The sequence below is a fragment of the Lygodium microphyllum genome, chromosome 26, assembly GCF_053477565.2.
Source record: "Lygodium microphyllum isolate KBCC chromosome 26, Lygodium_microphyllum_v1.1.10, whole genome shotgun sequence".
Lineage (NCBI taxonomy): Eukaryota > Viridiplantae > Streptophyta > Polypodiopsida > Schizaeales > Lygodiaceae > Lygodium > Lygodium microphyllum.
This window is the reverse complement of record NC_141160.1, coordinates 88410580-88428466: the sequence shown is the minus strand read 5'-3', so window position 1 is coordinate 88428466 and position 17887 is coordinate 88410580.

The window sequence follows — 17887 nt, the reverse complement described above, 5'->3', positions numbered from 1 at the left end:
CTAGGCTTGAAGAATGAACCCCCGAGACCAAGAAGAGACCAAAATCTTCAAGATTCTTGAGCTTGATGCCAAGCTTTCATGGCTGCCATGGACTGCATATGATCAGAGTTTCTAAGGTGAAAGAGAAGTCCAAGAGGATGAGAAGTCCAAGAGGATGAGAAAGGAGGCTTCAATCTTGCCCAAAGGACTTGCAAGAAGCTGGGAATGAGAGCCAAGAAGGAGAGGAAGCCTGTGGCGCTGTCATTCTGACATGGAATCAGTCCGCATTTTGCATCGAAAAATGCGAGGGGCTGCCTCGAGGGGAGAGGAGGTACCACACAACACTTCCACCACTTGCCCTATAGCTTAGGGGCTTGAGGAACCCTTGGGAAGGAAGGTAGACTCCATGGAAGAGGGAGAGCAAGGTTTGGGGCTGATTACCTCCACGGGAGCTTGCAAGAAGCTTGAGAAAGGGGGAGAGAGAAGAGTCTCCCTGAAAAGTAATCCCAACTAGATTTTCTTCTAACTCCTGTCACCATGGTTACTAAGAGTTTACTTTCAAAATGGGCCAAAAATGACCCACGAGCTGCCAAAGTCGGTCTTCCTTCCTCCAAACTTGGTCCAAGCCGCCATTAATGCTCCTGCTTGTAGTCCTTGTGGTCTAGAAATCTTTGGGAACTCCCCTACTGCTCCCTGTACCTATGTACCTGTGACTCAAAATTCCATGTGACTAGAAAGTTGTAACTGGGTAAAATGAAGGAAAGGTGAAGGAGAAAGAAGACTTGTGTTAATTATCTGATAATGAAAAATTAAGCCTCTCTCATCTTATATACCAGCCACCAGTGTAGCTAGTATTTCCCCGTTATTAAGTCCCCCTCTCTTACAACCATGGGTGTCATGTATTTTTGGAACTCTGATCATTAATATATGGCAAGATGTCTTGGTGTAATAGTTCTCTTGTTATTTCATGACTATTCCAGTTTTAGTTAGATTTCTTTTCTTGGTTGAATGCTTTATTACAATGCTGCTAACAGGTTAGATCACTAGATAGTCGACTAGCATCGCCTTCACATCTGCGTCTCACCAATTCTTCTATTTATTGTGCCAAAAAGGCATTTCAAGTGTTTGTATGGCCTTCCGAGGTTCGTACGACCGATGTCTAGGTGGGTTTGTTCTAGAACTTAAAATTTTTGGAAAAAATCAGATTCAGCCCAACAAGTTCGAATTATAGGGGCCGAGTGTACGCCTCCAACAAGCCGAATGGCCGAGGATGAGAGGACTGGGCCGAGTGGATATGGTGTCTGAGTTTGAGGGCCGAGTGGCCAAGGATGAGAGGACTGGGTTCAATTGGAGGGGGATGAATGGCCGAGGGCCAAGTGGGTATGGTGTTTGAGTCTGAGGGCCGAGTGGCTGAATAGTGAGTTGGGCAGTCTGAGGCTGAATTGGAAGGGCCGAGTACCTAGTCTAGCTGAGTGTACAACTCAGATGGGCAGGCCGAGTGGCTACGTGTCTAAATGTGCCACGATGACTAGGACATGCTAAATGGCCAAAGACGAGTGGTTGAGGGCCAATTCTGGGACTCCACCCAGGATTGAGCCGCTCGAACGGGTCAAATGCACCACATTTTTTGCCGAAATGATGTAAAATTTTTCGTCCCCAGTGATTTAGAGCTTTATATTTGTCAAGCACTTCCAGATTCTATCTATGCATGAAGGAGAAGGTGTGGTATACTTGTAGTGGGTAACAAACTTGTTGACGGCAAGATCAAACTAAATCCACACAATGGAGTTCTCTCTCTCTCTCTCTCTCTCTCTCTCTCTCTCTCTCTCACACATCCAGGGTTTCAAATGAGCTCTCCCTTGGCCTCTTGGCTCTTAAACCCCCTTCCTAGCTTAGTAAACCACTAGCTACCCTCCAAAGATGAGCTCTATAGTGGCCTTGCACAATTCCTCCTTGGATTGTTGCATCTCCTCATAAAAAGAAGAATATAACTATTGAATATAGGCAGTAAACTTGTAACGTGCCTGCCTATCGACTGTCCAAGCACGTTTTAGCAGTCCATCGAGAAATGAATTTAAGTGTCGCCGCCCAGCACCCCCATGGAATGCTCCGGGGTTTGTCGCCTAGGGTTTCCCGAGTCTGCCTCGCAACGGAATGTTCGCGGCCAAACCCACTAGGATCAACCTGAAATTTGGGTTCCTAGTTACTGAGGTCTCCTAACAGCATTCTAGCGTTGGATCATGGACATCCTACTTTATGCAGAGATACCCAACTCAAAGTAGATCCATGCCGCACGAGAATGGGAAATGAGAGGGATGCACCACTCAACCTCTCTACCCATAAGGCATAGTTCCATTCTGGTCCCCTAAAGCAACATGAATCGGGTTCTAACCTAATATTACCTAAAGATCGTATGACTTTAGGACCTTGTGAGAAGCCTCCCAGCTCTCTAGGACCACCCTTCCATAGGATGGACCCGTCAGGGGTTCCGTCCACCCACTTCCCTCAATGGGTGTTCTTTAGTTATCTAATTAGGTCCTACCACATTTATGTGCGACATTTAAAATCAACTTCCTTAATTAGGTTCAGAAAAATTCCTTGGAAGTAAACTTTATATTAGCATCTTAATTGAAATACAAGTCTTGTCCAAAAACGGACCGATTCCACAATCCGTGAGGATTTGTCTTATTTCCTCCAAATATCCACCCTTGTACTAGTAATAGGGCCTCGAGAATCTATCTTGAGTCACATAGATCGTTTGAGTAGGATCTGGAGAGGTAGGGAATTTACGGCCAAAGCCCCCCTGCATCCAAGCGTCCTCCTACATTCAAACTGACCCATAGAGAGACCTCTCGTGGCGGGTTCGGCCCACATTCATGTCATGATTATTTGGAACCCCCTTGGCTAGGGTTGGCGGTCAGCTGGGGGTAGCTTGGCAAGCCCTCCTTGAATTCAACTTGATTCATTATTCAAATTTTTGTTGTGAGCTTGGGTCAAACATTCCTTTCATAGACATTGAATCTAGATTTACAAGCACAAACAACAATGAAGGTGAGTGCTTAGGACATTTGCTAAGGCGGAGTCCTCATCTTAACATTGGCATCACCCTTCTTGGTCTTTCTTGCCTTGGGGCCATTTTCCATTATCTTCTGAGGGATATAGAATACCCTCTTTCCGACCACTCTTCTATGTAATAGGAGTGAGAAATTTTGCTATACTTTCAGATGATAGCTTCCCTAAGTTACTAACATTTGGTTCTCATCTTAAGATCATGGTCTAGGATTTTAATTGATCTGTTGGTAACCATTTTCCCATCTTAGAATTTTATCAGGGTTCTAAGTTCACCCTAGGGTTTCCTTCCCTCAAGATAGTAGGAACTTGTGTTTACTCCTCTTGCAAGTCAAGCGTAAACTAAATCTATTTACCATTCTGAAATAATTGCGAGTGTCGAATGTAACTTGGCGAATAGTCATTCTTCATGTGCATATGACATTCGAACTTCCTTGTGTTAACTTCGAGATGTATCATATTTTGAAAATGATATACCCAAGAGTGTTTTGGGTCCATCGCGGTTGGATGGTTTTGGAGTGTCGAGTTAGCATTCACACTTGATAACTCGTTTGTGTTGATGGTGGCGTCTTTGCCCGATCCTTCTCCCGTAGTCGCGGCTTTTCCAGTTACTTGGGAGAGTTTACACTTTGGGGGCATTTCGGAGCTGGAAAGAGACCTTCACTTCTCTTGAAGGATTCCTTGGTGTTGGAGTTCCATACGCCTTGTCCTGAATTTTGCGATCTCTTGTCCACTTTAAGGCAATCAATGGAGTGGTTACGAGACTCGCGATGGGAAGAGAGGGTACTCGAGCCTTCGCCCACGAGAGGAGTTGTCCTTGGCCTCTTCTCTCTCTCTCTCTCTCTCTCTCTCTCAGTCTAGGTTCTCCTTCCTTCTCTTTCCTTCTCTCTTCCTCTCCTTCACTACCTCTCCCTCTCCTTTTCTCCTTCTCAAATTGGCAGCAAAGGGGGGGAAAGAAGAATAGCGACTCTGCTGAAAGGGGGGGGGGGGGAGATTTACAAAGGAAGAGGGTAATAGTTAGGGAGAAAAAGTAGAGAGGGATTATCATCCTTCTCAAGGAGGGGGGGTTTATATAGGTGAGGTGGGTAATAATTGGGGGGAAATGCTACAATAGGGGGTCCTTAACTACACAAGACCCCTAGATCTCCTGTAGTCATGCGGCCTGTTAAGGGGGGTTGGAGGTGGCCTATCCTTAGTGCCATGTGGCCTCACCATAAAAAAGGGTAGTGGGGGGGGGGGGGGGGTTTGGAGGTGGCACACATGTGCCCCTCCCCCCATTGTAAACATAAAAAAAGGCTAGTGGGGGTGGGGGGGGGGGGGTTTGGAGGTGGCCTATCCTTATTGTCATGCGGCCTCACCATAAAAAAAGGGTAGTTGGGGGGGGGGGGGGGGGGAGGTTTGGAGGTGGCACACGTGTGCCCCTCCCCCCATTGTAAACATCATCCTCTTCGCCTACCTCAACTCCATGATTAGCTTCCTCCCCTCCCTTCTTCACCCTCAGTCATCTCCTCCCTCACTCCCGTTGATGACTCCCCCTCCCTTTGCCAACCGATGGTGTTGATAGGGGGTGATACATTTTTTTTTGTTTTTATTAGTTTTTTTAATAAAGAACTTTATGGCGACGGCAGACGGCTTATGGCAACGGCGGATAGCTTATGGCGACATCGGATAGCTTATGGCGATAGTGGAATATTACAAAATTGATATCTCAATGGAGCTTTGAATATCATTACACAAGAAAGGAATGGCATCTCTTGCTACTAGGTGGTGCAGAGAAGGAACTAATATTTCTATATTACCATCTTTGTGTGTCATAAATAAGTTTATAGATGTAAGGCATATAGGAAAAGCACACATTGATGTAGCAAGGATTGACATAGGAGGAATTGGAATTAGAAGAGTTTTAGCCACACACTTTAAGTACTTTATTTGAATCACAAGAGGAGGAGGGGAATCATTATCTTCAGGAATGGGTTTAGGATCTTTTGAAGGAGGAGGAACAACTGGAACAACTGGAACCACTGGAAGGTTTTTAGAAGGTGGTGGGATCTCTTTGATAGGGGCAAAGTATGTCAAGAAAGCATACAAATACAACCCATAGGTAACCAAAAGCTTTGTGAGATGCAACACATAGCACCCCTGACTACAATTGTATATACTATATATTAAACCCCTGACTACAACATCGTGATCAACAAAATATAAAAAACAAGACAAACCACAACACATGGATACTACTAAACCAAGACTAAATTGATCATATTGACACCAACAGAAGAGTAGAATGCATCACACACACTCCCAATAGTGCATTCATTGAGTTAATGATCAGTGAGAAGTGCATAGATTCAGGGGAGATTCAGCTTTAATTGACAATGGATTTTAAGGAATATATTATCAATGTGTGAAATTTTTATTAAGTGATAAAACTTAAAAAAAGAAAATGATGCTTCCTTAATTACCCATTAGAACCTTTATTAAATTGATCAGTGCATTAAGCATAACCCACGACTGCGATCCCAACTCATAGGGTCTCTAAATGCAAACACATTCTAAGAATTTATCGTGTGTGTAGCACTTTTTGGCCAGTGCGTGCATGAGTGACGGTTGGTTTCTTTTATTACAAATTATGATGTGTGTTTTTGGCATATGCAACGCATGCAATGTCAATTGTGGATTTATTTTATTTTATTTTAATGGTGTGTTGGCCACGGATGTGCATAAAAAAGTGATAAGTTGAGTTCACTTTAGGAATTAAATATGATTTTTTGTGCACAAAAAAATTGATATTTGTAACATGTGTATGCACCCTAATATGAATGTGCACACTTAAAAGAAATGGCCATGTCCATGAAGGAAACCAAAATGCAATCCAACTAGTCTGAAAGTTGATAGCTTGAGAAAAATGACAAAACATGGCACATATTTTTTGTAATTTATTTTTATATTTTTAAAAATTTTAGAAAAAATTATGACATTTTATTTTTATTATATTAAAATGAATTCAACAAAAAAATATGATATTTCATAAAAAATTAAAAGACTTTTAAAAAATTTAGATAATATTTTATATCCAAAAATTTACAAGTATGTTTTAAAAAATTTCACTATTTTTTTGGTAATTTATCTACTTTTATTTGATTTTTGTGTTTTCTTAAAATTTTATTATAAAATTTGTATTTATTTTTGTGTTTAAAAGTTTTCAACAATATTAAATTAGTGGGAAGATGGGTACCATGGTGGTTTGCCATGTTGTGCATGAACGCTAGCAATGAGCCTTGCGGCACAAATACAACCCCACGCATATCCTCATGGCCAGCTGAATAGTGGCAACGAACCACGAACATGCATGCACGAACCACGAACTCGCAAAAACCGATGTGGAAGCTGGTGCATGATCACCTATCAAAAAGACGACATCACAAAGGCAAGAGAGCGCGGGGGTGGAGTCGTTGATGGTATGAATTTTTGTGTTGGAGGGTGTGGGTTTTGGTGCCAATGGGGGAGTAGGAACAGGGGCTAGGGAGGGGAAATTGGGGGTAGGGAGGGAATTTGGTGGGGGAGTGTGAGAATGGGGTTTATGGGAGGAGTGGTGGGGAAAAACCTGGGGGGGAGGAGTGGTGGGAGGTGGCAAGGGAGGGAGAATAAGAGAGGAGGAGTAAGAGGAGGAGGAGGAGAAGAGGAGGAAGTGGAGAAAGAGGGGAGAAGAAAAGAAGAAGAAGAGAGAGGAGAAGGAGAGAGTGGAGGAGGAGGAAGGAGAGAACAAGAAGAAGAGAAGGAGGAGGAGAGAGAAGAAAAACAAGGAAGAAGAAGAAGAGAAAGAGAAGGAGGAGAAGGACAATGAACCGTCGGACAGGGGGTTATTTTCATTTCTTTTATTTTTATGTTTGTTTTTTTAAAAATTGAAAGATAAATTACAAGCACCTCCTATCCCACGCACAAGCACCGGGGGGGGGGGGGGGGGGTAGAGTGAAAAAAAATTAAAATTTTGGGAGCAAGCAAGAGCAAAGAGAGTACGAGCAGGTCAAACACGACATGATAGGCCCAATAGTGTGAGTCACGAGATGAAAACTAGGTGTTCAAGCACGTGGGGATGCTGATAGGTAAGAAAACATGAAAAAATTAATTGGGGACCAACTAGACGTTGAATGAAGAAGTAGAAGAAAGAAAAAATGGATAAGACGATTGGGGGGATGGGGTGGTCAACTCAATTGTTGCTTTCAATGGCAAAAAGAAGTGTTCACATAGAAAAATACCAAAAAATGCACACGAAAACGTAGTAAAAAATTAATAACAGAAAATCCATCTATTGAAATAGAAGGCAATAAGAAGGAAAAATGTCAAGTTGGAGGCAATGGACAGGACTATCAAGTGAGAACATGGTTTTGATGAGAAACAAGGGTGTTCACATGGAGAAATACCCAAAACACCAAAGAAAATATATATGCAAAAAGTAATAACATCCAATCCATGCGACAAAAGGACAAGTTGTGAAAAGAAAAAAATGTTAGAAGGAAGGGAAAATCAGGACTAGAAAGTCAAACCATGGTTTCAGGGAGCAACAATAGTACATTCACGCGAAAACATATCTGATTTGCATAAAATCCTTCAAAAATTAATAACTTATGAACTAGGACTTGGAACAGAGGGCGATAAAATGGAAAAATATCCAGTTTATAGGGACAAATAGGATTTTCAAGTTGAATTTCAATTTTGGGAGGATAGGGAGCATGCCCACGGAAATATGCCACCCGAAGAGCATAAAAATGGTAATAAATAAATAACGAATAAATCAGAAGTTGAAACAACACGGCATTCTAAAATGAGAAAATATCCAGTTTGAAGGGACCAATAGGACTATGACATTAAAGTGCAGTTTCGGTCAAGCAAGGATACGTTCACATGGAAAGATGAGAAAACGAGAGAAATAGCCAAAGAGGGAAGGGAAGCCTGCAGATATGGGGTAAAACAAGACAAGTGGGTGGGGAAAGGACCCTAGTAGGGCAAAGAAAAGACATATCATTTAAAGATCGGATAAAGAGGCGTGTTCATAATTTTATGTAGAATAAACACACAGGGATGTGTCCCCACACTTAAAACCTTAACGGATCGGTGTTGCGAATCAGTAGGGGCCTAAGATATCCCGGAATACATCCCTACACTTAAGATAGGACATACACATATAAACACAAGAGGTAGGGTTAGAAACACTTTTCCCACTTAGCTGGTGGTCAATGTGGATAGTTGTTGATGCACAAGGTATTTAAGTCGACTATAGGAGGTACCGCAAATCGTCATAACATGCTTCAATTAGGGGAGGAACCATGCAATAGTACCTATGGAGATATCATTGTTAATAAAGACCCATGAAGTTATCAATAACGAAGAATGCAACACTTAGCTTATAACCACTCATGTGAGAATGATAGAGTAGTCCCTTACCCATAGCTCATGCCACTTGGTGGGGAATGAAGGGAACCCATCTCTCACATCCGATTTAGAAATTGACAATATGGATGGCTCAGAGGGAGTTTGCCAGTGTGCACAATTGATGCTGCAATCATGCATCCTGCTCCTGTCAGTATACAATGCAAGAAAGAAGGCCAGGGAGCCTTATAGTGACATGCACAACAACAAATCGTGCTTTGTGCATTGAGAGGTCCAAACCCATATGTGCAACACCCCATTCATACATCTTACCTCTCATTTTGGATTGAAGGGAAAAGGCTTGTCACTTACCCACCCTCTACCTTATGCTTTATTGATGAATAGAAAGGGTAGCCCATACTTACATCCCCATCTGGTTAGGATGAATGCTCATGGTACTCATGGGGTTGTTGATGATCAGCTTTGTCTTGTTGATGATGTCAAACAGGATCTGCTGATCAGAGGTATAACCAGGGAGGTAGTCATGAGCAGATCATGAACTTGAATTACATGTAGGAGATTTCATCTACTATAGGAGTTAGACTCATTGTGGAATCATAAGACACATTGCACCAAGGGAGGCGGCTTCAGAACTACATCCTGAAGATTGCGATAGAGGCTTCATCCGTTCTAGATTGTGGTGTGTCACCACCTTTTCCATAGCCAACTTTTTGCCCAAGGGTGCTACTACCTTTTCTTGGAGTAAGGCTTGTTATAACATGATATTTCTTCATTTTTTCCCATAAAGTTTATTATTATTTTTTTCTCCCTACTTCTAAGGGTGTTTCCACTTTTCTCAAAGAGTAGGTCGATATGGTAGGGACTGAAGTCCTTTTTTTTGGATTATTGCTTTTATTTTTCAATAACAAGAATCTCAATGTTCAGAACTAACTCTGCCACATCTGTTGGATTGGAAGGAAAGGAAACAGAACATAGGCATGAGCTAGAACATAGGGTATAATAGAAATCATTTTTTTCATCAATAAAATCCACATGATGATGACTATTAGAAGTAGCATGAGAAGCATTAAGAAGCAATGCCAAAGGGGGAAAGGGATTGTTGGTTGTGATTGTCAAGTTTCCCAAGGGGAGAAATACTTCTTCAGGTGATACCCATTAATCATAAAGGGATCATCAGAGGCATCTATGGTTTGGATATGAATAGAGCTTGGATATGAATAGAACTGCAAGTCCCTTTGTAAGGGCTCATCCAACATTGTTGGATCTTTCCAAGAAACTTGCCAAAGTATGAATCATAGGCAATGACAAGATCACCTTCCTTGAATTCTTTTTGTTTGATAAAGCTATCATGGTAGACTTTGCATTGGGTTTGTGTGGCTTCCATGTACTGTAAGGCCATCTTGCAAGTCTCGTCCAGACATTCCAAGTGTAGGAGATGGCACTACATGGACTCTATATCTCCCAATGGTTTGGTGATGGCCACTCTCAAAGAGGGCAATCCTAGCCTAGTTGGAAAGATAGCTTCTGTATCATAGACCAACTAGAAAGGTGTCTATACTGTGGTGGCCTCATGGGAGGCTCTATATATCCAAAGAGCTTTTGTACATCGATCATCCCAATCACGGTGATGTGTGGCAACTGTCCTTATCAAGATTGAATAGAGGATGCGATTGGTGACTTTGACTTTGCCGTTGGCTCTAGGGTAGTAGGGTGTGGACTTAGATGGTGGAACTTGTAGATCTTTGTTAGCTCTTCCATCATCTTGTTTCAAAAGTGAGTGCCTCTGTCTCACCGACAAGCTCTAAGGGACTGCCAAAGCTAGTGATAATATTCTCATATAGTAATAAAGCCATGCTATTACCATCATTGGGATTGAGAGCTTTGGATTCATACCACTTCGTCACATAATTAGTATAGGCCAGAATGTATCTGTTTTGCCTTCTTTTGGTTGTTGGGTCGATTGGGCGCGTGAAGTTGATACCCCATTTCCAAATGGCTTCAAGGGAAGGATCGGCTGTAGCAACATTGCATTGGCCCAATGATTTCAAAGCGGACTGAAGATAAAGACATCATCTAGATATACCTCAATGAAATCATGTAGATGATTTTGGAATGCGGCCATCATAACTCACTAAAAGATAGTAGGGGTGTTACATAGCCAAACGACATCACTCTGTAAGCATAGATTCCCCATTCTATGGTGGTGAAGGTTTTTTTGATTGGTCTTCTTCTGCAATCTGTACTTGATTATATCCATTAAAACCATCCAACAAGGAAGAGTTCATGACCTACCACTATGTCTAATAGTTGATAGGTGAAGGGGATAGGGAAATGATCTTTCTTTGTTTTGGAATTTAGCTTTCAGAAGTCTATACAAATCTGCAACTTTCCATTCTTCTTAGGTATGACCACAATAGGGAAACCTATTCACTATTGGCCATTGAATAGATAAACTCAGCTTCTAAGATCTTCAACAACTCTACTTTTATCAGGCAGAGTAATTTGGATCCATATGTCTCTATCGTTGCCATACAAGCTTAGCATCAAGCTCTAGGTTGATGTGATACTCATACACAATGGGATCAATCCCCTTTAAGTCTTTGTAAGACCAAGCAAAAACATTGAGGTTCTCCTTCAATAGGTTATGAAGGGTCAATAGCTCCTCTTCTGGAAGGTTGCTACCCACTTTGAGATGTCTTTCCGTGCCATTTGTATCAATAAAAGTCAACTACTTTTTACCTTCCACTTCTTGAATGAAGGTCCCACAGATTGCTTTTGACTCCTTCAACGGAGTAGCTTTTTCCTAATGCTCCACTAGAACCAACTTCAACCTTCAATTGGGACTCGTTTGGCTCTTTGAAATGCTAAAATAATATCAAGGTTGTTTCAAATTTTGTTTGAGAGTTAATTACTTCTTAACTCGAGAACTCATCTTCTGAGGATGCATCATCCAAGAATGTCACATAACAAGGACTGTCTAAGTTTTGTTCAGGTTGTGGGACTGATGCTTGTTGGCAAGTTGCGGCATCATCATCCTTTCTCAAGATGTAATATTTTCACGCAATAAAAGTTAGTTGGTTAGTTCAAAAGTTAGTTACTCAATTAATAAGTTAGTAAGATTACTAACTAAAGACTAACTAAGGTAAAAACTAACATTAATAACTAATAGTTTTTATATAATTAAAAATATATTTTAAAATAAAGCGAGAGTCGTAATTCGATATTTTTCTCGGATTAACAAGGACCGTAGTAGCCACCCTTCATAGAAGTTACAATGTGAACGAGACTTACGAGCCATATTAATCACTAGTATTAATGTGTATAGTTTGGATGGGCCAAAAATATTAGATTTTTGGAAAAAAAATAGTATATTTTAGATATTATCCTAAAAAGATAGAACTGAAAGTCATTTAAAAGAAAAGACAAGTGATGTTTTAGTTAGTTTTGGAGATTTTACAAAAAGAAAAAAAAGAAAAGTGACTAGCAAAATTGCGCACGCAGCGATCGCAGTCTATAGGCAATAGATAGCACTTCGAATAGAGAAAAGAAGAAGGAGTGAACTGAGAGCTTTCTAACCAAGTGTCTTAAAGTTTTACCCCCCTTTTGGAGCCAATGCAACCATCAGATTTATGATCTGAGCATCAGATCACTGAGTCTTCCAAGAGCCCCTCCACTCTTGTTCTCAGCCTCATCCATCCTCTCTAATTCATTATAAATATGAGGCATGGGGAGGCACAAGGGAGAATAAGGAGACCCCGAGAGGCTTCGAGAGAGAGATGGAGAGAAGGATATGCCTCCAAGAGATTGTGAGAGAGAGCTTGAGAGAGAGAGAGAGAGAGAGAGAGAGAGAGAGAGAGAGAGAGAGAGAGAGAGAGAGAGAGAGAGAGAGAGAGAGAGAGAGAGAGAGAGAGAGAGAGAGAGAGAGAGAGAGAGAGAGAGAGAGAGAGAGAGAGAGAGAGAAGAGTTACCCCGAGAGGCTGCACAATTCCCTCTATCTCGATCCTCGACTTAGCCATCTTCTCTTACGCTCTCCAATCTTGAATCTGTTCCGCCTTCTTAATCTCTTGAATCTATTTGCGGACGATGGCCTCCAAGTGAAGAATGTCTCGTGCGGATGACAATCCTACAACCAGCAATGAAGCTTCGAGCGAAGGCATCATTGTCAATCCAATTGCCATACCGGTCGTAAGTAATGTATTTTCAAATTGATAGATGATTGTTTTGATTCTTGCATGAGATACATTAGGCTCCATACTATGATGGACGGGAATAAGTCATGGGAAGGGATAGGCCTCTTCTCACATATTTGAAAGATGGAATTTGCAAAATGCATGTATCAAGGGAAGTTAATTGCACTTAGTTGCGTATGGCTTATTTGTTATAGAGCAATCGGTCAGGGGTTATGAATAACATAATCGTAAAAAGAATGACATTAAGAATTGTGCATATAAGTATTAAGTAAATTTTGCATAGAATCGCTCTTTGACCCAAGGGGGAGAGCAAATATACGATGGAATTATTATTGCGTCTATTCTTGTATTGTTTGGAAAAAATACAATTAGTTTTGTTGGTTGATTGAACAACTCCCTAAATGTTTTTCTTTTAATCAATTGATTGTTGCATTGTGATTTGGATAAATATTCCAAGACTTGTGTTGATGGCAAATGCATGGCAGGGGTCTGTAATGACAAGTTGCCATGGGAATAAATGAATGTTTTTCTAGAAGATGATATTAGGGCTAATTGCCTTGATTATGCTTGATTCTTAATGGGATTAATTAAGGAAGGATATTTGGCACGGGTGGATCATCTCCAAGATTGCACTGTGGATTACCCCAAGAGGGCATTGCTCGATTCACGGGCCGAAGGTCGAGTGGTGAAAAGGCCAACCACGGAAAGTGTGTCTCACTCCTAGGTTGCTCGGGTTCAATGGAGATCTAGACACCCCTTGCCGAGTCCAGAATGGAGTTGTAGACTGCTGTGAGCTCAATTTCTAGAGGCATTGGAAGATCCTATTCTAGATAAAGGATGGAAATTTGGTGCCATGTGAATTGGACCGGGACTTTTTTTGGATAGAAGGAATACATAATTCTCTTGTATGGGCAGGAGACAAAGATTAACTTGAAGATAAGTTAAGGAACTTGTTTGTCAAAAGGACTGCTTGTTTTGTTTTTGTTTCTGTGCTGTAAATTATGTGAACGAACCTTGTGCCCTAAGAGACTTAATTAATGAAGTTGATTTTAAATGTCGCACATAAATGTGGTAGGACCTAATTAGAAAAATTAAAGCTATCAAGGGAAGCAGGTGGACGGAATCCCCGATGGGTCCGTCCTACAGCAAGGTGGTCCCAGAGAACTGGGAGGCTTCTCACAAGGATTTATCGCCATTTGACTTTAGGTATTGTTAAGTTAGAACCCGATTCATGCCATTTTAGGGGACCGAAATGGGACTGTGCCCTAGGGACAGAGAGGTTGAGCGGCGCATCCCTCTCATTTTCCATTCTCTTTGAACCAAGTGTGGAATGGATCTACTATACGGATTGGGTATCTCTACGTAAAGTAGGATGTCCAAAACCCGATGCTAGGATGCTGTCAAGAGACTTTGTCTACTAGGAACCCAAATTTCAGGTCGAACCCAAATTTCAGGTCGATCCTAGTGGGTTTGGCTGTGGATGTTCCATTGCGAGGTGGACTCAGGAAACCATAGGCGACAAACCTTGAAACATTCCATGGGAGTACCGGGTGGTGACGTCTAGAATCATTTCTTGATGGACTGCTAAAACGTGCTTGAGGGACAGTCGATAGGTGGGCACGTTACACAAGAAGGGTAGTTTAGGGGTGACAAGAGTCATTGCTAAAGAAAGGCTTATTTTTCTTAATCGACTTCTTATAAATCTTTTGCGAATGATGAGATTCATTTACCAGTCCGAAGGATGCCATAGTCATTCTATCCAATAGCATGGGATCTTTAGCTTCTCTGGCCTTTGGGATGTCCTCCTTGTTGGTATCCTCTTTTGGTTGGATAGCTTTTTCCACATTCCTTTCATAATCTCCATCTTCACTTTTATCATCATCCTCTTTGGACTTTGTCTCTGCCTCTATAGGGGCTCTATATAATAAGAGAAAAATAGGCTCTTTGTTTCTACTTCTACTTCTATCTCTGGCTCTACTATGACCATGTAATAGGGAGAGCAGTACATCCATGCCTCTATCTCACTATCAGAGATAATTTTAGAAGTCATTCTTGGTTCTGGTAGGAGATATTCACACATCAATAATGATTTTGTATATTTCGAGAGCTAGCTTTCAATACCCACTGTTAGGGATTGTCCTTTAGCTTTCTTTTGGAAAATTTACTTGATAGTGTCATCTTTGATTGATATTCCATCCTTTGCTTCATTGGGAGAGAGACTTCTATGGAGGTGGACCTGCTTTCTTTTTGTAAACCATAGAACTTCAACACCACTTTGTTGGGTCCCCCACCTAGAGTTAGGATTCCTTTAAATCAATCCATCCTTGCTTATGCATTAAATAGCCATAGTCTTTTGAGTAACAAAGGGTAAGATGTTCCATAAGAATTAGGCTTTACCACCAAGTATATCATCCAGTAATCTTGTCCTACAACTATGGTCTTGATGTAAGGAAGGATGCCTAAGGCTTGGTTCTACTCAAATCAACTAGTTTGATGAGCCAGTGAGTGGGTTGCATGCCTTGCAAGCCTAGATCTTTCATCATTACATTAGTCATGATGTTCACTAAAGAGCCTCCATCTATCAATGTACTTGCAATGAAGCAACCTTCTATCCAGATGCTAGTCTCTAGAGTGACAGGATCTAGGAAGGCGTTGGCCACCTCGACTTCCTTCACAAGCTTTGGGTCCTTATTGTTTTTGGTAATAGCTATAGGGTTGACAATCCTTAGGCCATGTCTTTGAATGAGAATGCTTTTGAATCTCTTTCTACAACAATTGGAGATAGTATCAATAGTTTTCCAAATGTCAAATTAGGGTGAAAGATATCCAAGTCCCTCACCATGACATACTCCTTGATAGGGTCCATGGGCTTTTCTAATCGGCTAGGGAATAGGGCAATACCCACTTTCATTTTTCCTCTTTCTTCAAGCAAGGGTTGCATCACCACTTCATCTATCATTGGAGGTACATCCATTTGTTTTGTATCTTGGTCCTCTAGTTTTGTGTCTTGGATTGTCCTTGTATTCTTCTGGTGGCATTAGACTATTCTGCACTATATTGTCATGTATTATACTGCTTTGTGGCTCTGTTGGAAACTTGATAACTTTTATAGGTGAAACATACTCTTTTGGAACAATTGGTTCTCTTTATTTGGCACACATAATTGCAACTACCTCCAATTCTACTAGATTAGAGGAAGGCTCATGATTCTTCTATTGGTTGTCTGTGGCATTAGCCTTGATAGAGGCTGTGGACTAAGACAATCTTTAGCAGTGTGACTTCTCTTTTACATGGGCTATAAAGAGACTTGTAATCCATGAATCTTCTAGGATTTGGAAAATTTAGGGAGATGTAACCCTTCTCTCCGCATTTGTAGCATTTCACTTTCGATCTTTGTCCACCACCAGATAGTTTTCATCTGTAACTTTGGGCAGGAATCTCCTTGGTCCAAATTTAGGACCAAACTCTTTGGGCTTTGGGTCAATATCTTGGGTTTTCATCTTGGATTCCAGCATGTTGAACCTTACTTTCTCATCTTTCTTTCTTCTGTCATGCAACTCCTTTAGAGAGCATACATCCTCTGTGTGGTTCTTTCTTAGATAGTAAGAATAGAAGGCTCCAAGGATAATTGGCTTTTGGGCATATTTAGCGGCTAACTGTTTTGCTCGATGACACTTTTTGCACCATGTGTTTGACCTCATCACATCTCTTCCTGCTCCTATAGTATTGGATATGCTAGTGGTATTTACTTTCATTGTTTGCAACTATTCTATAATCACATCTATCAACTCCTTCTTGATGCTTACAATTGAATTGAACAAATAGTCCTTCAAAGTTTCTCCTCTTGGAGTACTCACTAGAGGGTTTTGGAAAGTCTCAGTAGTCTAGAGGGTCTTCTATTCTTATTTAGATTTAGAACTCATGTTGAGATTGTTGGTTTTGTTGGTTCTAGTTGGTAGGGTTCCACTATTATTATTGATTTACCATTGGGGGAACTATTTAAGGTCATTGCTATTTTGGTTGAACCATCATTTGAGGCATTGCTATCTGTGATGATCATTGTTGATTCGGTACACTATATTGTGGCACTATTTGAATTTGAGAGTAGGATAGAAAATAGTCTCGAGGACTGCATTTGGTGGGTATAGCGTTTTCGGCATGGGAGGAGGTAAGGCTTCTCTTCTTGAGGTCATCAAGACAGCCTTGCTTCAACTTCATCATATAGTCTTGCACCTTTCACTATAGCTTGCAGGTTGATTGGTCTTCTCAGTGCCACAAACTTTTGGTTGTAGGCCTCTAAGAAAAAATCTATTCTAGATGCCTTTGTCTAAGTTATGGTTGGTCCATCTCTTCAGTATGGATTTCATTCTAGAGACCTATGCTTCCACTTGTTCTCTAGAGGACTTGAACTCCTCTCACATCCACTCTTCAAAACCTTTGCACCTAAATTCGGTAAGAAAGTCCACCTTCAAATCATCCCATGTGTCGAAAGTTTTTGTTGCTTGCCTCTCATACCACTGAAATGCTGTGCCTTTGAAAGTGGCAAAAAATATCACCAACCAATGCTTTGGGGTTTTGGCATTGTTGGCTACACACGCTACCATGAACTTGGCTACATGAAGATCGGGGTCTTTATTGTATTTTTCCTTAAAGATTGGCAATGAGACTACATTCACTGGCCTATCATCAACATTTCCAAGATGGAAGGGGACCTTGGTTTGCCATTGGGACTTCTGTAAAGAGGGCCACAATAGCGTCAAAGGAGGCTTCTACTACTAGCTTGTTCTCAACTTTGATTTTGTTCAAATTCATAGAGGCAGATAGATGTCAGACAGAGTGAAGCAGCATGCTTCCTCTCTCACACTCTATTATTCATTCAACACTATATAGTGAAAGTACAACCTAAGGTCATAAGACCATTCACACCAGTTGTGGCACCGACTTATTTAATGTACCTAACTACTATGGCTAGACTAGCTGTGTCCAGCTCATGTCGGTCAACACACATAAATGAGCTTGATATTCTAACACTCCCCCTCAAGCTCAAGATAGCATCTGAACTCCAAGTAGCTGTCTAAAACCACAGAACTTATCTTTACCCAAGGACTTGGTAAAGATATCCGCCACCTGTTCATCTGTCTTTACATGCATAATATCAACACGTCCTGCGAGAACCATCTCTCTGATGAAATGGTAGTGTAGGATTCATAGCTAGGTGTACACTACTCAGATTATCACATAGTAGCTTCACTAGAGCATCT